Below are 23,576 nucleotides of genomic sequence, written 5' to 3' on the forward strand. Positions count from 1 at the left end.
TGACTGTCAAGTAAATTTTGATCTGTTCTATATCTAATCTCCACCAGTTATGCCCTCCTGGAGTAGCCTAGTACCTCTGCTCCCAAGGACTTACCATATTGTTTTTAGACAAAGCAAACTCTCAGTCAGCTTCAGTTCTACTAATACACAAATCTCAGCTTCGCCAGTAGCAGATGGGTGTTACCATGTCTGGTGTTGTGATTTGTTTCCTGAAAATCTCATCTTTTTGGCATTCCCCAGGAAACTTATCTTTCCCTAATTAAAAAATGAAGATTTTTTTCATTGTAGAATGTGTTCCATTGATATCAATTGTAATGGCATTTATGGTTTAGCAGCTTATAGACAATAGTAATTATATATATATATATATATATATATATATATATACATATATAAGTGTGTGTGTGTGTGTGTGTAGACAATTTAGTTGTTATATATATTGTATATATATTATATATATATATATATATATATATATATACATAATTTGAGAGCAAGAGACATTGCTATTTGACCTACATTACTCTTAAGGAGTATCAGAAATATCCTTTGAACCCATCTTACCAGCTTTAAGTTGAGCATGTTATCAACTATGTTATATTACCTTTATGTAGTGACTAATTTAATGTTTTCCATTTATATTTCTAGGTGAAGAGAAAGCAAATATAGTGGAGAAAACATCATTTTATCTATTGCAAAAAGGTATTTAACTTGGGATAATAAGAGACCTAGCTTAGTATCTGAATTATCAAGAACAGTATTGAATGACATTTGTCCATAATAATGCCCCAAATAATGATGATTTGTTTATATTCACATCAATCAATCAATAAACATTTATTAAATGTCTACTGTGTGTTATTCACCTGGATAGTCAAAGGCAGAGATGGGATTTGAATCCAATTCATCTGACTCCAAAGCCTGAGTTCTTTCTATTGTCCCAAGCCTATCTCTAAACTCCAATAATTGTATTTCATAACTCAGAGTTAATGTAAGCCACTAAGAAATAGCCACTCTTTTGTTTCCCCTCTTATGGAGATGGGGCAGCTGCTTTTCTTGGGTGTGTTTGTGCATAGTGTCTTGGGGGCAGGTGGGCAGTGCTGATTCTGGGAAGAGAGAGTCATAAGATTCAAGAGTTTGAGGTCATCTGGGAGGTCATCTAGGTTGACCATCCACCCCTTTGTCTGGCATTTTTGGTCTTCACCAGTGACTCTCCAGTTTCTCCAAACAACCTTGAGAGGCACAAATATCCTCAGCCTCCTATTGTGTGGACCTACCCTTTTCTTTCCCATTACTTACTTAAATTTTCATTTTGATCTAGGCAAACACCTTCTTTTTCCTCTTTTCTCATTTTTGTCTTTCAGTAGGAGAGACAGCATCTCTTCAGAACAGAAGGGCCAAAGGGAACAGTGGGAGAATGGGGAAAGCCAAATTAACCTAAAGGAAGTTTTAAAAATAAAACTCCTTTTATCCTCCTAAGTTCAGTCTGTTTCTGTTTTCAAAAAAATGAGAACTGGAGGTCTGGGTAGTGATGAAAGGGCTACTATTGAAGGCATTTGAGAGGCTTTCAGCTGAAGTACAAACTATCAAACAACTTGGCTCTGACCTTGGACTTTAAAGGAGGAAACTACAGAGTCTAAAGTGCAAACTATGACCAACAGGTCATTGAAGACATATTTCACACCAGAAGGGATAAGGAGGCTTTACTGGGCAGAACAGTTCAAAATTCACAGCTGTCCAAATAATACTCTAATGTTAAGAATTCTCCGAAGAGAAAGAGTGAAAAGGGAACTAAACTAGATTGAAGTAGAAACCTGGATTCAAATCCAGATGCAAACTTGTTTGGGTGATGATGGATTCAAGTTATTTCATAAAATTTTCCTTCACCTCCCCTTCTAGGAGATGGGGGGAGGCAAAGGAATGCCAAGTACAGTGGGATCCTGGGAATTCCATAGCTACATTAACTGTGCCCATGATAAGGAAGATCCCTAAAAAGATCTCTGGGAAAAGGAACAAGATCAGATAGATATCATCCTTTGTATCTAGTCCTTTCCTAATGGCTTGGAGGTTGGATAAGGATGAAGCCATGGTAATAGTAACTTGGGCAAATCTCACAGAATTTAGATCTGGAAGCAGCATTAGAAGTTGGAATAAACTGTAGAACACAGATTACATAATGCCAATATGGAACAAATAAAGATTTATTGCATTTCAAAATGAAAATACCATTCTTTATTAAGGGATAGAACAAATATAGGTGTTATACTGGATTTGACCCTAAGGATCTAGTCTGCCAACCTTTGTTATAAAATATCAGAGTTAGAATGAACTTTAGAACATAGAACTTAGAAAGTTATACCTGGAAAGTATCCTAAAGAACATACCCTTTTAAATGTAGAAAAGGTCCATAGGTTATAAAATACGGGAAGTTAGATTTATAAGTGGCCTTAGAAATTATCTAGACCAGGGTGTAATGCCTGTGTTGTTTAATGCATAATTTTGGCAATCTGATGATGCCTAGTTCCCAGAATGATGTTTTAAATGCAGAAAATAAAATACATAGAATTACTAAATAAACAAGTTCTATTGAAATAGTTATCAAAATATGCTTTTTAAAAGTTCACAGACTCCAGTTCAAGAACACTTGATCTTAACCAACTCCTTTATTCTGCAAACCGAGACTCAGAGAAGTTCACATGAATAGCAATTGGCAGAGGTGGAATGAAAAAGTAAGTTTTTTAACTTCCTGCTTATCAGAATGTGCTGCTTTCTGGAAGAACAGGTAAGAATATTCATTATTATTACCACTAACCTCTCCCAGTTGTGATAACCTCAGAAGATTAGCATCAGGGAAGAGAAACTTTAGAGAATCAAAAAGTTTCAGAATTGGTAACAGGAATGACCTTGTCCAAATGATTCCCATGTCAAGACTCTTCTACAGCATTTCATTCCATCCATTTGAATAGCTTTAAATCTAGGGAACTTGCTACCTTATGAAGTATCATAGGACCAGAGTGAGACAAATGAAAACCCAATTTTCAAATAGGAAAATGTAAATTTTCAAACTATAGGCTAATAGAATTACAAAGGATACTCTGTAAACTATTAAAGAAGAAGAGAATGATCATCATGAGGTTTCAGGGATTCTTCAAGAACAGATTATAGTACATTAACTTCCTTACCTTTCTTGATAGAGATGATACACATGTATTTAAAGATATTTTTGCAATATAACATATGTGAGTCCCAGTAAATCACCTGATAAAGGCTATCCTTGTGGACAAAATAGAGATGTGAACTAATAAGACAGAGGGATTTGGAATTGATTGCACCTAAAAAGTAATGATTAATGGACACTGTCATCTTGAAGGAAAATCAATAGTAGAAAGATATAGAAATTTTGACACCATGCTGTTCAATTTTTATTAATGATTTGAATATAAACATAGACAGCATGCTTTAGGATGACATAATGCTATGAGAAACGTGATGAGTCAGGATATAAAAACTGTAAAATGTCTGAAATAATGATTTTGAGCTAATAACATAAAATTCAGTAGGTGATAAATATAATGCCTTATATTATAGATGTTTTTAGAAATTAAAGTGGTCAAGGTTATATGGGTATGTGGTCAGACAAGAGTTCATAAGAAAAGATGGTGAATTTGGGAGACAATAAGCTTAATTTGAATCAGCATTGTGCCATCATAGCTGTGAGAAATGATTCATTTGACCCCCTTTTCTATTCTAATCACTATTAATCAGTTGCATTTGATTCTATAGGGATACTGATTATAAGTTCTGTATATTAGACCTCAGAGTTACCAACTGCAGGTTGTAAGCTCAATTGTTTAATCACAGGAAGCTAATTAGAGGTCTTCCATCCTTGTTTTTCCTTACTGTGATGACTAAGCCCAATGTGGCAGAGGTGACCCAATTAAAGAGAAAGTTCCTCAACTTATTTTTGTACCTCTGGATCACTTTCTCCTGTTTCATCTAAGCAAGTGACCAACTTAAGACCATTTTATAATCACTTAGTCAGTGGAACTCAACTCAAGAGCTCCTTGCTAACACAATAGTTCTAACAGATTAGTTCTATCATATTTTTGGCCCTTGAAGAAAGATTTATCAACGAATGCAATTCTGTATTTTGTTTAGCCATTCTAGAGGGTTCAAGTATCAAATCTGGCAACAAGTCTTATTACAAATATGATCTTTATGAAGGGGCATCTCAAATCATGACGATCTGAGGTCCTCATCACTGGAGGAGACCAGTGACCCTTTAATAAAGTGCCATTGACTTAGAGCTTACTGCAATGTTTTTCCTTGCATATTGGGCAATTCTAATTCCTACACAGACTATTTTCTAATGTCAGACTACATTAATGAAAGGATAATGCTTGCGTGTAGGGCTATGATAGGCACACTGTATATGGGTCTGTTTACACCCTATGTTTACACCATTCCATATGTGGAATGACATATTCAGTTATTATTATTCCTGACAAGATGGAATGTTTCTAGAAAAACTGATTTGGATGATCAGACAATCTGAAACTATATCATATAAGAATTAGTTCAAGAAACTGGGTATATTTAGCTTGTAAAAGGGAAAACTTAATGGGAACATAACAAGGACAGGGATTAGACCTGTGATTTACTTAGAATTTGGAACCCCTAGGAGTGGAAATTTCTTTTATCGGAAAAGACCAACATTTTCTTTGCAGCTCATAGTTCTCAATGAACCATATCATGTTGTCTGTTGGCATAACTGTCTCCAAAAATTTAAATTACTGTTATGAAGAAGAGGAAATTACTTTTCATAGCTCCTGATAGCAAGAAGTTGCAGTAGTGAATAATGATTTCCAACCACATGTCACTGAAGGTCTTTCAACAGAGATTGGTAATGATTTCAGAAGCTTTTATAATGGGTATTCACATCCAACCTCAGAATTTGCTTTGTGACCCTGCATAAGTCACTTAATCTCTGTCTGCCCTGATTTCCACAACAAAAATGGGGATAATAAGTCTATACTCTAAAAGTTGTTAAGAGGATTAAATGATATATTTGTAAAATGCTTAAAACAGTGGTAGGAGCCTTAAGAAATGTTTGTTTTCATCCTTCCTAAAGAGTAGTTGCTAGTGCTTTACATGGGTTTTTAATAAGTAAATTCATACATACCTGGGGAATAAGAATTCCAGAAGATGAAAAGATATGGATATTACATTCTCTAACAGTGGAGGGAGTAAGCCTAGATGCAATCACTAATCTCAGTTGCATTGGTTTTGTTTTGTGCAAAACCTTTTTAAATTAAGAAAACACTGATCTAGCTATGTAATGAGAAGGCATGAATATTAATACAACTCCAATAATAACAACCATAGCAATGATAATTATTAATAACAAAGACCATACCTCACTCAGGTACCTTTTAAAACATATGTTGAATGGAGTCAATATTTCCCCACTGCCTTTTCTCTATGGTCTCTTGCAGTTCTATAAGATGATGTGATTTTTTAATTCAGTTTCTTGAAATGTTTTTTCCTCTCTCTCATTTCCCTGACTATTAAATCTTGTTCTGCATTGCTCACAAATGACAGGTCTGTGAAGATGTTCCCAAGAAAAGGATGATTTCATGTTTATAGTACCCCAAGCCCTCATCTATTTCATTGAAGCCACAAATCTGTCTGTTTTCATGGCTTTTTGCCTTATAATCTAGCTTCCTTCTGCATTCACTGTTATCTTATGGTCTAGTTTCTCTCTGCAGTCAGAACCATGTCTCCTGTTCTCTAATTTTCTATAGATATTACAATATTCTTGGGGGCAGTCAGAGGTCATTGAATTCAGGAGGTAGAGAGGAAAGTCAATTTGTGATTTGAAAGGGATAGAAGTGAGGCTGAGGCTTAGAGTGCCATTTGTCAGTTGAACTCACCAGAAGAGCCATCAAGATTCCATTACTTCTTCGATTGTGTTCTGAGTGTTTTAAGAGAGACAAGGAATGAATTGCTCTGAGAACATTCCTGTATCTCCTCCCAGGAGTTCTTGACTATTTAGGGTGTCATAGACTGCCTTGGCACTTTATGGAACTCTTCTTAAAATCATGTTTTTAAATGAATAAAATAAAATATTAGGAATATAATAAAAAGAAAATCATTAAAACTGAAATGAAATTGTTATTGTTATTATTATTTTTATTATTTTACTATTTAAATATTGGAACTTAAGTTAAGAACAACTTCCTGCCAATCCTAGGGTTAACTTTCAGGGTTAGCAAAGGTGGAGCTAAAAGTGAGAAACAGGCAAAATTATAGAAGACATTATGGTGTGATGGAAAGATCCATGTTCTGGGATTTAGGACTGTTCTTGCTTTGCTTCTCACAGCTGCTCTACTTCTCTACTATTTGTTATGGTGTGAGTCACTTTGTAAACCTTAGTTTCTTCATCTGTAGAAGGGGGATAATAGAATTTTCACTAATAATTCTTCATAGAGATCTTGCTGTGAGGAAATGCATTTGTAAACTTTATATATATATATGTATATATATATATATATATATATATACACTTTAAAGTAATATATTAATAATTAATATTCCAACATTGGAATGATCTCCTGAAATTAAGGAATATGATGACATGCTCAAAGTTGAGGTAAGTTTAACATCCAGCTCTCCAAAACAAAATGTTCCCACAACCCACTTTTCAGTTTAATTCTCCATCACTTAACTCTAGACAATCAAAAATTGAATCAAGCTGTGATTTGTTCATTTTCAAGTTGTAAATGAGCATATCAAAGATTTAACAATATTTTTGTTTTATAGGGGTTTTTTTGCAAGGTAAATGGGGTTAAGTGGCTTGCCCAAGACCACACAGCTAAGTAATTATTAAGTGTCTGAGACTGGATTTGAACACAGGTACTACTGACTCCAGGGCCGGTGCTTTATCCACTGAGCCACCTAGCCGCCCCCAAAATTTAACAGTCTTGAGAGTGAATTCAAGCTAATTCCATATACTCTTGCATCTTGAAACCTGGTTTAGAGGAACTAGCCAAGATGAGTTTTGAATTATACCCCAAGGTCCTCTGCCATCAAATTCCTTCTCCATCATGCTTACAAGCTCCAGAAATTATCACCAATGAAGAGCCATGTGTAGCTTGTCTTGTCTTCTTATTAATTCCTGATAGTTGCACAGTGTTTTAAAGTTTTCAGAGCACTTCCATACATATTATCTCATTTGTTTTTTTTTTTTTTTTGGTTTTTGCCAGGCAATGGGGTTAGGTGACTTGCTCAAGGTCACACAGGTAGGTAATAAGTGTCTGAGGCTGGATTTGAACTCAAGTTCTCCTGAGTTCAGGATCAGTGCTCATTTCACTGTCCACTTAGCTGCCTCATCTTATCTCATTTTCACAATGACCCTTTTATATACTCAAGAGTAGATTATTATCTCCATGTTGCAGAAGAAGAAATATAGGCTCAAGGAGTTTTGAATGTCTAGCCTGAGAACACAGAGACAGTGACAGAGTCTCCAAACAAACTCAGGGCTGGTTCCAAGCTAGAATAATTTTAATTACCTTGGACTGTCTCTGGGCTTCTCACTTTTAAGGCAAATACCTATGGGAAGGTTAAAGCATGAATCTCTTCTCAGTAATTAATATCTCAGCATCCTTAAATAAGGCTTTTAGGTAGATGGTAGATAGAGTGCTGAACATGGATTAAGAAGACCCGAGTTCAAATCCAACCTGAGACACTTCCTGATTGTGACCTTCAGAAAGTTCCTCAACCTTTCTATACCTCAGTTCCATCACCTGTGAAATGCGGATAAGACAGCTGTTTGTTCTATAGAAACTTAAAGTTCAATAGGTCTTAGATGTAATCTATTACAATTTCTTCATTTCCTGGATTAGGTAACCTATGTCTAGAACATCAAATAGTACCTTATATTGGATTAAAAATCAGTTCTTTTTACTCTCATTCTTCCCCCAACATCATTAGTCTCCTATCTATCACTCAGCCTCTCTCAGTTCCAATATTCTATGATCTTATGGGTCTAAGATATTTATATGTCTTTACTTGACATATGACCTTTTTCCTTCCAAAGAAGCTGCTTCTACCATCAACTTGTATTCTGTTGGACTAAATGATATTCCCCAAAGCATATAAGGCAGGATACTATGATTCCATGTTAGTAGACAAATATGTCCAGATGGTAAAGGCAAAAACCTGGGGAAAATACACAAACTACAGGTCATTTCATTTATCCATGGGATAAGGTCCAGTAATTCTCCAGGACCTGTTGACAATAATGTTAAAGGGAAAGGGGCTAAGATGTTGGTATCCAAATCTCTTTGTGGCTTCTAAAAAATAGATGGGGATAGCAATAGGGATTCTCCTTGTGATTTCATTGGTATGGGCAACACCTAGATGGCTAAACTATTTCTATTGATGCAGGTCCACAATGCCTCTAACACTTATAATCTTAAAGATTATAAGATACAAGTAACATTTGTACTAATTATCTCATAGCCTATGTTTTTTGAAAGTGGTTTGTATATCATCATAGCATTTTAAAGTTGGAAAGCACTTTAGTTTTCTATTAGAGTGTAAGTTATTTGAGAGAAAGGACAGTCTTTTTTCTTTATTTATATCCCCAGCACATAAGAGGTACAATAAATGCTTATTAATGGACTGACCTTACTGACCATCTCATTCAAGTTGTATTTAAAAACAATGCGCTCTAATATAGCCCCAAAGTGATTATCTGTCTTCTGCTTGAAGATGTCCAAGGAGACTGGCTCACCTTTTTTAGGAAGACTTTAGGGAAGTCATTTTTGGATAGTTCAAATTGGGAATTTGGTTTTCTTTTCCTGACATCAATACTAAATTTTCCTTTCTAAAACTCCCATTTATATTTTTGGTGGTGCCCTCTTGTAACATACAAAAGATATGTCATTCCTGCTTTACATGACAGTCCTTCAAATACTGGAAGGCATCTGTTGATTCCACTCTGAAGATTCTCTTCTTCAGGCTAAATACTCCCAAATCCTTCAACCAATCATCATATGATTATATTCGTGGTTTTGTGAACATTCTTAGTACACCTTTTCAGAATTTTCTAATGTCCTTCTTAAGGCATAGTGCCCAGAACCAAACATTCAGGTGATGTGTGATAACAGTAAGGTACAGGAAGACTATGAATTCTCCCTATTTCTGAAAACTGCATCTTTTAATGTAACCTGAAATCCCAGGTTGTTTCATCTTGCTGCTGACAAAAATGAAGTCCATGGACCACTAAAACCCTGAGATTTTTTGAGAATAGCTATTCTCTAACCATGTCTCCTCATCTTGCTCTTGTGACTTGATTTACTGTATACAAGTGTAAAAGTTTGCATTTGTCAATATTGAATTTCATCTTATTAGATTCAGCTCAATGCTCTGACCTCTTAGTTTCCTTTGGGATCTTGTCTCTGTCTTTCAAAGTATTAACTCTTCCTTTCAGCTTTGAGTTGTTTGCTGATTTAATGAGCATACTATTCATGTCTTCATACAAATCATTAGTAAAATGTTAAATAGCACATATCATCAACTAGTCCAGCCAGGCAACCAGTTTAAAAAAATCTAATTGTATCCTTGTCAAATTCATATCTCTCCATCTTATCCATAAGAATACTGGGGGACACTTTAAATATATCTTAGCTTTGGTAAAATCTATGCAAATTATATCCACAGAGTTCCCCTTATCTAATAGTTAAGTAGCCCAATCAATAAAGGAATAGAGAAGTTATTCTGACATGACTTGGTCTTGATGAAACAACTTGGTTCTTTGCATTCACCCCTTCTGTTTCAAGTTGTTCAGCAACTTACACACATTTATCTATTCATCCATCTTCCTGTCTATCTAATTGTCTGTCTATGACCTTTATTTATTTATTGGTCAGGTCTGTTATTTTGTCTTAGGGGAATTCTCTAATGTAGGAAATTCCACCATGAGTGCATATTGATATTTTGCCCTAGAATTAAAGTCTTGACGAGAGAAGCAAAGACAGAACTCCCCAAAAGACAATGTGACTTGAGTGAAGTAATGTTGAACTTAGTGTCAGGAAAGTCTAAACAAGTGATTTCACCTTGATTTTCTCAAGTGGAAAATGAAGATAATAATATCAATGAATATCTTGTGGTAGTTTTGAATCTTAATAAATGAATGCAGAGTTTTGAATACTTTAAAGTGCCATATAAATATGAATTATTGCTATTATTATCCTGATGTTTCCCTAAAAATATAGTTATAGAAATTATAGTACAAAGCAAAATCAGGTCTCTTGTCAGTTTTCTAGGTCCGGTTTTTCAATCTACAACATGTTGTTCATGAGGAAGCCTCAGCAGAGTTGATTTGAAGTTAACTATTTTTACCTTGAATTCACATCCTCCTCACAATCTATTCTCCTGCATTAGAGATAAAACAGTAGAGAAAAAATACAATTAATGTCTGAACATTGATTACCCCATGATTCCATAAGCCCATAACAAGGTCTACCTTCCCTCCACCCTCCCTGCTACCAACAGACAAAAATCCGAATTACAGTTTCTTAGAAAATAGGTCCTCACAAAGGAAAATGTCAATACCAGCAGGACAGCCCATAAAACACACCACCTGCATTGGCATAAGAATGATGCTGTGCACACAGCAGGATGTGATGATAATTAAGGCAACTTGGAGACAATATAGGCTTTTTCAGATCTTTATTCTATCTAAGAAGGAATACTAGACTATTCTACACTAGGGGAGTCATACCGAGGCTTTTTCACTGTCTGTGCCTCATCACCTGATATCAGTTCCTCCCTACAAATGAGGAGACAATTGATTTAATAATAATTCTGAACTTTCAGAAGTGTATGCTTGGCAAAATGTGGTCTCATCCATCTTTTTTCCCCTGCAGCAAAGAAGACAGAAGTCCAGTCTTGGAGTCAGGGTATCTAGGTTAAAGTCCTTACTCTGACAGACCAGTCACTTACTCTCTCTTTGCCCCAAATATTTAAAGCAATTTGTTAGAGAATTTTTTAAGACTGGTGTCAGTGAAGGGAACTTCCAGGCAAGATGTTTCTAACAAGATAAACTCACAATTGTGAATCAAATAAATAAATCAAAAAGATCATACACAAACCTATTTTCCTTCATTTGTTCAAGGTAAAGGTAACTCAGTATATCAAAATAATTCCAGAGATCTGAGTTCCATTTCCATATCTATCACTAAATAGAGGAAAGAATTTAAGCACTGTAATCATCAGTTTCTTCATATGTAGAGTAGAGATAATGATGATTATTCTGTTTACTTATAAAGATTTTTATAATGATCCATTGGGTCTATGCATATTAATGCAGTTTGTAAACCACAAAGAACCACATATATAAAACACACCATTATCCTTGGATGATCCCATGTTCGTGATGTGAATTGAAACTTACCATTTGCTTGCTTCCTAAGTATTTCCACCACCAGTCTTCTTCCCTATTGTTCTGGTCTAGAAATCTCCACTATTAAAGTGAAATTTGTAGGTCATACTCCAGAGGTAGGAGTAATAGCTAAGGAAGGCTTGTGCTAAAATAATAATGATAAAAAACAATAATTTCTTATAAACGTGTTACACTTCTTCAGAGAATCTTCACTTGATTTGAATTTCCTGATAAAATTCTTAGACAACCAGCTTTAGTACCTTTTTTCTTCTTTTTTTAAGATTTTTTTAAGGCAAGGCAATGGGGTTAAGTGGCTTGCCAAAGGCCACACAGCTGGGTAATTATTATGTGTCTGAGACTGGATTTGAACTCAGGTACTCCTGACTCCAGGGCTGGTGCTCTATTCACTGCACCACCTAGCCGCCCCCATCTTTTTTCTTCTTAACAGCACTAGTGACCTCAATAACTTCCATGTGATTTCTTAGTGCATGTTATCTCCCCTCATGTAATGTAAGCTTGTAGAGGGAAGCTTGTTTGTGTCCCACTCTAGCATCCAGCAAAGTGCCTAGTACATAGCAAGTATTTGAAGGCAGGACTATTTGTTTTTCTTTATTAACCATTAGCATTAACCATCATACTAAGCAGAACCAGAAAAACACTGTACACCCTAACAGCAACATGGGAGTGATGCTCAACCTTGAAGGACTTGCTCATTCCATCAGCGCAACAATTGGGAAAATTTTTGGCTGTTTGCAAAGGAGAGTACCATCTGTATCTAGATAAGGAGCTGTGGAGTTTGAACAAAGTACAAGGACTATTCCCTTTAATTTGGGAAAAAACCCCAGATGTCTTATGGTTTGATCTGGTTACCTCTGAGATTTCTGTTCTCTTTAAGGATATGATTTCTCTCTCATCACACCCAATTTGGATCGAGGTACAACATGGAAACAAAGTAAAGACTGACGGAGTGCTATCTGTGGGGTGGGGGGGGAAGCAAAATTGGGGGAAAACTGTAAAACTCAAATAATACCTTTAATAAAAATTAAAAAAAATACAAAATAAAAACCATAATACTAAGAATGTAAAATGTATGTCCTTATTGAGTAATTGCTTTTTTATTGCTTATCTCATAATAACAAAATCAATGAATTTCAAAATCAGAACTTTTGATGGATCGTGGAACAACCACCCCCATCCATTAATAAATAATTATCTTCATTATTTTATCAGAAGAAATAAGTTCAAAGCAAAAACATATAATGAAATAACTTACTAAGAAAAGAAGCAATAAAATATTTCCCTCATGATCCTGGGTCATAGTCTGCATCGACTATACTATTGTCTCCAAGAAGAATAGATATAGGTAGTAGACATAACATAAAGAGCCATAGAGAGATAACTGTTGATGCTGTTGACTTTTGGTAGTGTTTGGGGGTTGTTCTCCTTACTGATCTTGTGTGGTAGATAGTTGTGCTGGGCATTATTGATTCATTCTAAGGGCAGCTGGGTGACCCTGTAGATAGAGCACCGGCCTTGGATTCAGGAGGGCAGGAATTAAAATACAGTCCCAGACACTTGTCACTTACTAGCTCGGTGACCTTGGGCAAGTCACTTGACCCTGATTGCCTTGCATTCAGAGCTATCTCCAGTCCTACTGATTAGTTATCTGGAGACTGGATCCAGATGTCTCTGGAGGAAAATATGAGAGTGGTGACTTAGCACAGCAGCTGCTCACTCAAATTCAATTCATGTCTTTGTCATGGTATCACCTACCTGATATCTAGGTCTTCTTTGAAAATGAAGGACAATCTATCATTATTAATATTATTGACCCATTCTGATTTAGAGTTTCTACTGCTCATTTGACCTCATGGTTGCTATGGATACATCTTTAGTTGGAAGTGATTAAGACCAAAAGATCTCTATAGCTTTTTTGAAAAAAATGACTTTAACATATCCAAGCATCAAACTAGAGGGGCATAGGAAGAGAGCCACCTTCTTCCATCTGTACATACTTATTTGAGTTACCTGGCAACTCTTTAAAATGGGTTATCCAAATATCATCATCCTCATTTTATGAATAAAAATATTCATGACTTTAAATGATTGGTCCAAGGTCATATATCCAAGGTGAAGGATTTGTAAATCAAGGTCCAGTATTCTGTCACCAAATCTGCTTTTTCTTTAACCATGAGGCCAGTCAGCCATTTATAGGACTTTGCCTTCATTGAGAAGTATCATCACTATATGTCCAAATCCCAAAGCTATCTGCTCTTCTATGGATCAGGGTGATGGGAACATGGAAGTGTTTTGGCTTCAAAGCCTTGTAAATATGTAGATCTCTTGGGTCTTATTCTTCTGGGGACAAGGTGAGGGTAGTGACTACAGGTGTTGTCTCTGGAACGTAATCTCAAAGTCCAAGATACAAAATCAAAGTAGTCCCCTATTTGGCATGTTTATCTGTACATAGGAGAGTTTCCTGATAGCTTGATGGTCACAACACACGCAGAATCTTTTTAAACTTGTGTCTCTGAACAAATATCATTTGTAATTCATTATGAGAGGCCCATACTAGGATTTGATTTCTAAAGCAGAATACAGAACCTGGAATGGAGGATGGGGTTACAAAGATAGCTGCTTAAAAGTTTTAGAAGTTTCATTTCACAGATATTGAGATAGAGGGAGTAAGAAGACTGATGGACTGAGCCATGGAGTTTCAAAAAGATGATCAGAGGATCAGAGAGTAAGAGCTCAGAGGAATATCAGAAGTCATTGAATTCATTCCATTCAATAGACGAGAAAAATGAAGCCCAGGAGGATTTAGTGACTTTCCCAGTCACCTGCATAAGAAGAATCAGAGGCAGGATCTCTCTTCAGAACCAGGGTTTTTTTAAACTGGGCCATGGAGTCAGAAATCTAAAGGCTAAATCCTATCTCTTGTGTGAGGAGATGTCATCCTGGAAAAATGGTCACCTCTTGAAGTCTGTTTCCTCATCTTAAAAATGGAACTTAAAAGTTCTGCCTTGTCCACTCTCTCTCTTTCAACATACACAATCACACATACACATAATCACACATACACACACACAAGGATATTGATATTAGATGCTGTTATTGTTTTCTGAATATTTTCTTTTTCCAACTACATGCAAAGATAATTTTCAGCATTTATCTTTCTATAAATTTTAGAGTTACACATTTTCTACCTTCCTTCCCTCCCCTTTACTGTGACAGCAAGTGATCCAATATAGGCTATGCATGTATAATCATGTAAAGATGTTGTTGTTTAGCCCTTTTTAATCATGCCAACTAAGCATGACTGTATTTGGCATTTTATTCCCAAAGATACCAGAGTTATTAGCCATTTTCTTCTGCATCTCATTTTATAGAAGAGGAAAATGAGGCAAAGAAAATCAAGTGATTTGCCCAAGATCTTATAGCTAGTAAGTGTCTGAGGCTGGATTTAAAGTCAGATCTTCCTGAAACCAGATTCAGTGCTTTATCCACTGCACCACCTGGCTGCCTAGATTGAGATGGATAGAGAAACAGAGAGTTAGACATAGATGATAGATGGATGTATAAGCTAGGTATATATAAATTGATTTATAGTAATCTGCATATCAATATTTATCTATGTATATAAATATATATACAAGCATACTCAGTCAACTTTATTGTGAAATAAACTGCAGATCCTTTATATAATTGAGCTGTGATTATTCATAAGAAGGCAGTAAAAGTGGCTTAGTGTATGGTATGATTCCCAAGACACTAAAGAGAAGTCCTTCTAATTTCAAGAATACCTTCTTTTACCTCCCTAATCCCCTCAACTTGCAACATTATTGAATTGAGGCCACTAGAAAATCAGGTTATCTTCCATCATCATATTTTTATTTATGTACCTAGTCAGGATTTCACATTCTACTCCTATTTTTTGTCATCACTAATCCTTACTTTTTCCTTCAAGGCTTTGCTTAGATCCTACTTTCTATATATAATCTCCCCTGATTTCCCCTTGTGATGACAATTTGTTTCTCTTAGAATCTCTCATAGCATTCTTTGCACTAAATATATTCATAAATTTGTTGTCATTTTTATAAACATGGAATTGCAAAGCTGTAAGCTCCTTGAGGGTGGGGATGGAATTATTTTATCTTATTGGTCTCAGTTATCAATACTTGCATTATTTTTAAGGCTTTTCAGTCTCATTTTTCCCAATTTTATTTTTTTATTTTTCCAGTTGAAAGTTTTTATCAAGTATGAAAGTTTTTCAACATTCATCCATTTTTATATTTCTAAGTCACACATTTTTCTATCACCCACCCTTCCCATATCCCTCTCCTCAGTGTCAAACAGTCTAGTAAAAGTTGTACATACACATTTGTGTTTAGCATGTTTACATATTAGTCATTTTGTGTATGAGGAAAAAAGACTAAGGGAAAAAGGAAACCATAGCACAGGAAGGAAAAAGATAATTTTTTAAAAAAATTGAACATAATATCCATTCAGATTCTTTAGGCTATTTTTGTGTATTGATTTGTATTATATCTCTGAACTATTGCTGCATTCATCTTAGTTGATCAACTCACAATGTTCTCTTGGTTCTTCTTCCTTCACTCAGCATAAGATCCTGTTAATTCTTTCCATGTTTCTCTAAAATCTGGTCATTTTTTAATAGAGCAATAGAACTCCACAACATTCATAATACCACAATTTTTTTAGTGATTCCCCAACTGATAGGCATCCAATTCAATTTTCAGTTTTTGCCACAACAAAAAAGTTGCTATAAATATTTTTGAAAAAGTGGGGCTCTTCCCTTTTTTGGGATTTCTTTTGAATATAAGCCTAGTAATAGTATTGCTGGGACAAGGGTATGATCATTTTCATTGTTCTTTGGGTATAGTTCCAGAATGGTTGGATTAGTTCACAATTACACCAATTACATCAATGTCCCACAACTTTTCCAACATAGATCATTTTCCCTTTTAGTCATCTTAGCCAATATGTTAGATGTGAATGGCACCTCAGAGTTGTTTAAATTTGCATTTCTCTAATCAATAATGATTTGGATCATTTTTATATGGTTGTATATAGCATTAATTTCTTCATTTAAAAACTGCCTGTTTATATCTTTTCACCAATTTTCAATTAGGGAATGAATTGTAACCCTATAAATTCGATTCAATTCTCTATATATTTTAGAAATGTGAACTTTATTAGGCTGCATTAGTTTTATCAGTGCAAAATCTTTTTAACTTACTATAGTCAAAATTAAAATTTGTATTTTATATGTACTCTATTTTATATGTACTCTATTTATATGTACTCTATTTATATGTACGTCTATTTCACAGGTTTCTTTCCTTTTTGAAGATCCAACAGGTAAAGTATTTTTTGATTTGTTATTGATCTATGATATCACTTTTTTATATCTAAATCTTATACCCATTTTGACCTTATTTTGGTATAGAGTGTGAAACGTGGATCTATGCCTGGTTTTTATTTTCCAGTGAATTTTTACCACAGAAGCTAATGTATTTGGGTTTGTCAAACAAAATGTTACTATAGTCATTTATTGCTATATCTTTTGTGCCTATTCTAATCCAATGATCAATTACTCTATTTCCTAACCAGTACCAGGCAGTTTTGATGACTGCCACTTTATAATTAATTCCAATTCTACATAACCTATTTAAAAAAAAAAACCAGATGTTCTGCCAAATTTATTTTATATCACCAATATGGTGCTGATACCTAAACCAGGAAGAGTCAAAACAAACAAAATTATAGACAAAATTAGGTATCAGCACCATATTGGTGATATGGTACAGCTACCTTTCTTTACATTTTTTTCATGAATTCCCTTGATATTCTTGACCTTTTTTACTATTTATTCTAGCTCTATAAAATAGATTTATGGTAGTATGAATAGCATGGCACTGAAAAAGTAATTTAATTTTGGTAGAATTACAATTTTTTATTATATTGGCTAGACCTAATGATAAACAAATGATGTTTTTCTAATTGTTTAGATCTAACTTTATTTGTGTAAAAAGAATTTGTAATTGTATTCATGCAGTTTCTGGTTTTTGTCTTGGGGTATAAATTCCCAAATATTTTATATTGTCCATAGTTACTTTAAATGGAACTTCCCCATCTATCTCTTACACTTGGGCTCTGTTGTACATATATAGAAATGCTGATGATTTGTATAGGTTAATTTTATATCCTGCTACTCTACTGAATTTGGTAATTATTTCAAGTAGTTGAATTTTCTAGGGATCTCTAAGTATACCATCATGTCATTTGCAAAGAGTGAAAGTTATATTTCCTTCTTGCCAGTTCTGATTCCTTCAATTTCTTTTCCTTCTCTTATTGCTAAAGCTAACATTTCTAATGTTGAATAGTAGTGGTGGTAATGGGCATCTCTGTTTCAGCCCTGATCATATTGAAAATGCTCCTAGTTTATCCCCATTACATGTTTGCTGATAATTTTAAATAGATACAGCTTATTATTTTGAGGAATATTCAATTTATTCCTATACTCTATGTTTTTAGTAGGAATGGATGCTGAATTTTGCCAAAGGCTTTTTCAGCATCTATTGACATAATCATATGATTTCTGTTTTTTTCTTATTGATATGTTCAATTATTCTGAGTTTTCCTAATATTGAACCATTCCTGCCTACCTGGTATAGGTCTTACCTGATCATATGTAGGTGTATTACACCTACACCTACACATTTTATGAACTTTAATAATGAATTTGTTGCAATCTCCTTGCTAAAATTTAATTTTAATTTTTAATTTTAGATCCCAATGTTAATTAGGGATATTGGTCTATAATTTTGTTTGTTTTGACTCTTCCTGGTTTAGGTATCAGCACCATATTGGTGATATAAAATAAATTTGGCAGAACATCTGTTTTTTTTTAAATAGGCTATGTAGAATTGGAATTAATTATTCCTTAAATGGTTGGTAGAATTCACTTATAAATCGATCTGAACCCAGACACTTTTTTAGGGAGCTTATTGAAGTTTCTTTGATTTTTTTTTCTGAAATGGGGTTATTTAAGTATTTTATTTCCTCTTCTGTTGTCTGGGTAGTTTATATTTAAGCAAATATTCATCCATTTCACTCAGTTGTCAAATTTGTTGGCATACAGTTGGGAAAAATACTTCCCAATTATCTCTTTAATTTCCTTCTCATTGGTGGTGAATTCACCATTTTCATTTTTGATACTGGTAATTTGGTAATTTTTTAAATCAGATTAATCTAAGGTTTATTTATTTTATTGGCTTTTTTCATAAATTCAACTCTTAGTTTTATTTATTAGATCACATTTTTTGCTTTCAATTTTATTAATCTTTGATTTTCAGAATTTCTAATTTGACATTCAATTGGGGATTTTTAAGTTGTTTTTTCCCTAGCTTTTTTAGTTGCATGCCCAATTCATTGATCTCTCTATTTTATTTATATAAGCATTTAAGATATAAAATGTCCCCTGAAAACTGCTTTGGCTCCATCCCAAATTTTGATATGATGTCTCATTGTTGTCATTTTCTTGAATGAAATGGTTATTTTTATGATTTCTTGCATAATCCACTCATTCTTTAAATTTAAATTTTTAAATTTCCAATTAATTTTTTGTTTATCTTTCCATGGCACTTTGTTATATATAATTTTTATTGCATCATGATCTGAAAAGCCTGCATTTATTATTTGTATTTCTGCATTTGCTTGTAAGATTTTTTCTTTTTGCTCTAGTATATAGTCAGTTTTAGTATAGGCATCATGTACCACAGACGAAAAGGAATATTCTTTTCTATCCCCAGTCAGTTTTCTCCAAAGGTCTATCATATCTAAGTTTTATAAGATTTTATTCACCTTCTTAACTTTTGTATTGTTTATTTTGCGGGTTATATTTATCTCAGACCAGGAGATTGAGGACCCCATTCTTACCGTTTTACTATGTCTCTTTGTAATTCATACAGTTTTTCCTGTAAGAATTTGGATGCTATACCACTTGATGCATGTATGTTCAATAATGATATAAACATCATTGCATATGGTGCCTTTTAATAAGATATAGTTTCCTTCCTTAACCCTTTTAATGAGATCAATTTTTGCTTTTGCTTTGTCTGAGTTCAGTATTGCTACCCCTGATTCTTTTACTTCCACTGAAGCATATACATTTTGCTCCAGTCTTTTGCCTTTACCTTTTATGTATCTCTCTTTTTTGTTTCATGTAAACAACAAATTGTAAGATTTTTGGTTTTTAATCCATTCTGCTATCTGTTTCTGTTCTATGGGAGACCTCATGCCATTCACATTTATAGTAAAGATTACTAACATAGTTAAGATTACTAAGAGGTTAATGCTGTCTTTCCTGTTTATACTTTCTTCATTCCTTTCCTCTTATTTTGCTCTCTTTTCCCCTTTAACTCTTCTTTTAAATTTTAACACTTACTTTATTTGTTACTTTTACCTTCACCTTCCCTTTTATCAGTCCCTTCTGCCCTTTCTTCTCCACTCTCCACCATCCATTTCCCAGTAGGTTAGGACAGATTTTTAAACCCAATAGGGTGTTTATGTTATTCCCTTGCTGGGTGAAATCTATTGAATAGGATTTACTCAGTATTCATATCCTCCCTTCTTTCCCTTCACTATGATAGGTCTTTGTGCCTCTTCCCTTAGTATTTATCTACTAATGCCTAACCTTCTCCTTGAATAGTCCTTATTTTTACGCTTTTGATTATTTTAACCCTGTCTTGTACCTACAAACCCTTGTACCTATCAAAATATACTCCTTTTATCTGTCCTTATGGAAATACTATTCTGAAAGGTTGATTGATTGATTAATTGATAAACAGCATAGCCTCGTAGTCACTAAGTACCCTCCCATCTTCTGTCTCATTTAAAATACACTTCTTAATAGTCATAAATCACATCAAATTATAGTCAGTTTTTTATCCTTTTGCAATAACCTTCATGGATCCACAATTTGCATGAGCCAAAGCATCATGAAAAGCAAAATATCTTCATGATGTTTACATGTTCAGTTTCTCCAAGTACACTCTCTCCCTCCATCTCCATAATACTCCAACCATAGTTCTACAGTATTCCACAACCAAAGCAGTAGGTACCCTTTCTCCCTCTATCCCTGTAGCACCCCCAATCATGGTACTAAAATCCTCTTTAACTAAAGTATGGATTAATGTAAGATCATTTCCTAATCTATGTCCTACCCTTCTAAGTATGCTCTCATGTTCTGTCCCTATTGTACTATAACCCTCCTTAACTAAGTATTTAATTATGTATAGAGTCTCTAAATACTCTTAAGTACTGAGATACCTTGAAGGTCTCTCTTACGAACTTTAGAATTGATTGTAAGACATGGAAGACACTGACACAGGAGCAGGTGGCCCTTCTCAGCGAGAATGTTGAGCTATATGTACAAGGCATAATTAAAGTAGCTCAAATGAAATGAGTGATAGGCAAGTTTAGAGTAAACACCCCAGGTGTTCACCTGGACTATTTGTGTTCAACTTGTGGTAGAGCATTCTGAGCTCATATTGATTTACTAGTCACAATGCAATTTGTTTCAAACACAGCAGTGTCATTTTGCTCTTCTTCAATAATGAAAGACAAAATCAGCCATACCCATATCCTCTAAGTACAATCCCTTCAACTGTATTCAACCTTTGACTATCCTAAGATAAATATAATTCTCAAGAATTTCAAGTGTTTTTTCTTTTGTAAGAATGTATAAAGTTTAATATTCTTGACATTTTCCTCCCTTTTCTGTTTACCTTTTTTATGTATCTCTTCCCTTGTATTTGAAGATTGAATTTTCTGTTTATTTATGGTCTTTTTATCAGAAAATTTTGGAAGCCCTCTATTTCATTGAAAATCCATCTTTTCTCTGATAGACTTATGCTGAATTTTTCAGGGTAGTTAACTCTTGTTTGTAATCCAAGGTCCTTTGCCCTCCAAAATATATTTTATGAAGTCCTCCTTTAATGTTGAAGCTGATAAGCCCTGTGTAAATCTGATTGTATTTCCTTTGTATTTAAATTGATTCTTTTGGGCTGCATGTAGTATTTTCTCCTTTATTTGAGAATTCTGAAATTTGACTATGATAACCTTTGGAGGCTTAATTCTGAAGTTTCCTTCTGGAGGTGTTCTGTGTATTCTTTCAAGGACTATTTTATCTTCATGATCTCATATATTGGGACTATTTTGTCTTCATGATCTCATATATTGGGACAGTTTTCCATGATAATTTCCTGAAAGACATTTTCCAGGCTCTTTTTTGTTCTTAGTATTTGGGAGATCAATAATTCATTAATTATCTTTTTTTTTTATACATGGACACTAAAATGATCCAGTCATGCAGTGTTCATCTTAAGAATTCTGCATCTCTTTCCCAATTTTTGTAACTAAGGATCTTATTACAGTCAATCTTAGTGCATGTAACTGGCAGCTGTCGATGTAAGGCTTTGAAAGTAGAGTCCGACATATTCTGCTAATTCTCATTGATGGCAGTCTGATATTCATTTTCTGCTGCTTCTACAATCTTAATAAATTCTTTTGCTGTTTGGGCTTCATTAGACACTGTTAGAGATTCTTTTATGTCTTTATGGCTCACTAGTTGAACATTGCCATGTTCATAATAGTGAACCTGAATTTTCAAGATACCAACCACCTGTGTGGTAGAAGGAGTAATTTTAAACTTCCACTCTGATCTCCAACGACCATTCCAAAAGTTTTTTGCTTGAAACTGATGACTTTCTATGCATGAAATAATGGTTTGCTGTCCATCTATAGTTTTACCATAAACTGTGCAGACTCCATTAGGGTAAATGTTCCTTTACATAGGCTGTCATGGCAATTTCCACTTCATGTCTCCAAGCTTCAATGGCATTTTCACCTTTGTAGGGCCTGGGGTCAGTAGCTTCCTTTCTTAAATGATCAAATTTGAAAGAGACTCTATTTTGGGATCCAGAAATTTTCCATTTCCTAAATCACCATGCTCTGTTATTAATACCTATTCTTCATAACCATCAATTTTTACTGGAGTAAACGGGTCCAAGTTATACTGTGCAAATGCATGAGCTGCCCCTTCCCTGAGAAGATTATCATTATTAAGCAGTAATTGAACATCATTAAATACTTCATTAAATTCTCCTGGGGGGGCATGGATGATGAATTTTGCCGCTATGTGCACCTTCTCCTCATTGGACAACTGCTCCTTCAGATCCGCCATCTTCCCTCTGGCGACAGGCCTAATTCATTAATTATCTCTCCTGGATCTATTTTCTAGGTTGTTTTCTTTTCTTTAAAATATCCTTTACATTTTTCCAAGTTTTTCAATCTTTTGATTTTGTTTGATGGAATCTTGATGTCTCAAAAAGTCATCAGTTTCTATTTGACCAATTCTAAATTTTAGGGTTCTATTTTCTTCAGTTAGTTTTTGTGTTTCCTTTTTCTAATTGGTTAATTTTACTTTTAGTGGGTTATTTTCCTTTTCTCGTTGGTTAATTTTACCTTTTGATGAGTTGTATTCCATTTCCAGATGATCAGTTTCACTTTTAGATGAATTTTTTTTCTTTTACAATTGCTTGATTTGACTTTTTGATGAGTTGTATTCCTTTTCCATTTGGTCAATTTTACTTTTTGATTAATTACATTCTTTTTTCCTAGTTGGTTATTTTTACTTTTAAAGGAATGATTCCTTTGGTCAATTTTTCATGATTTTCTTGCATAGCTCATTTCTTTTTTCCATTTTTCTTCTTCCTCTCCTCTTTGCTTTTTAAAATTTTTTAAAAACTTTTACATGAAGTTTTGGATTTGAGCCCAATTCATAAACTCTTGTGAGACTTCCCATGTAGATAATTTATCTGTTTTTTTCTTCTGAGTTGGCATTTTTATCATCTCTTTCTGAATTGTTAGTGTTCTTTCTGTTTTTTTTGCTTATTTTGAAAGTTGTGCACTGCTCCTGGATTTTAGGGAGAATAGTTCTGAGTTTTTGAGCTGGAGCTGGAGTCTTGTCCCTGGCTTATTATTTGCCAAAGTATTACCTATGCAGCCTCAGTGTTGCTTATGCAGAGCTTTATTTTCTCCT

The 23,576-nt window shown here is 34.3% G+C and overlaps 1 pseudogene; it reads right to left on the reverse strand.

Moving 5' to 3' along the window:
• Nucleotides 1-21,856: 21,856 nt before the first annotated feature.
• Nucleotides 21,857-22,733, reverse strand: LOC141516390 (F-actin-capping protein subunit alpha-2 pseudogene; annotated as a pseudogene).
• Nucleotides 22,734-23,576: the final 843 nt, after the last annotated feature.

Source organism: Macrotis lagotis, chromosome 3, assembly GCF_037893015.1.
Source record: "Macrotis lagotis isolate mMagLag1 chromosome 3, bilby.v1.9.chrom.fasta, whole genome shotgun sequence".
NCBI classification, from domain to species: domain Eukaryota; kingdom Metazoa; phylum Chordata; class Mammalia; order Peramelemorphia; family Peramelidae; genus Macrotis; species Macrotis lagotis.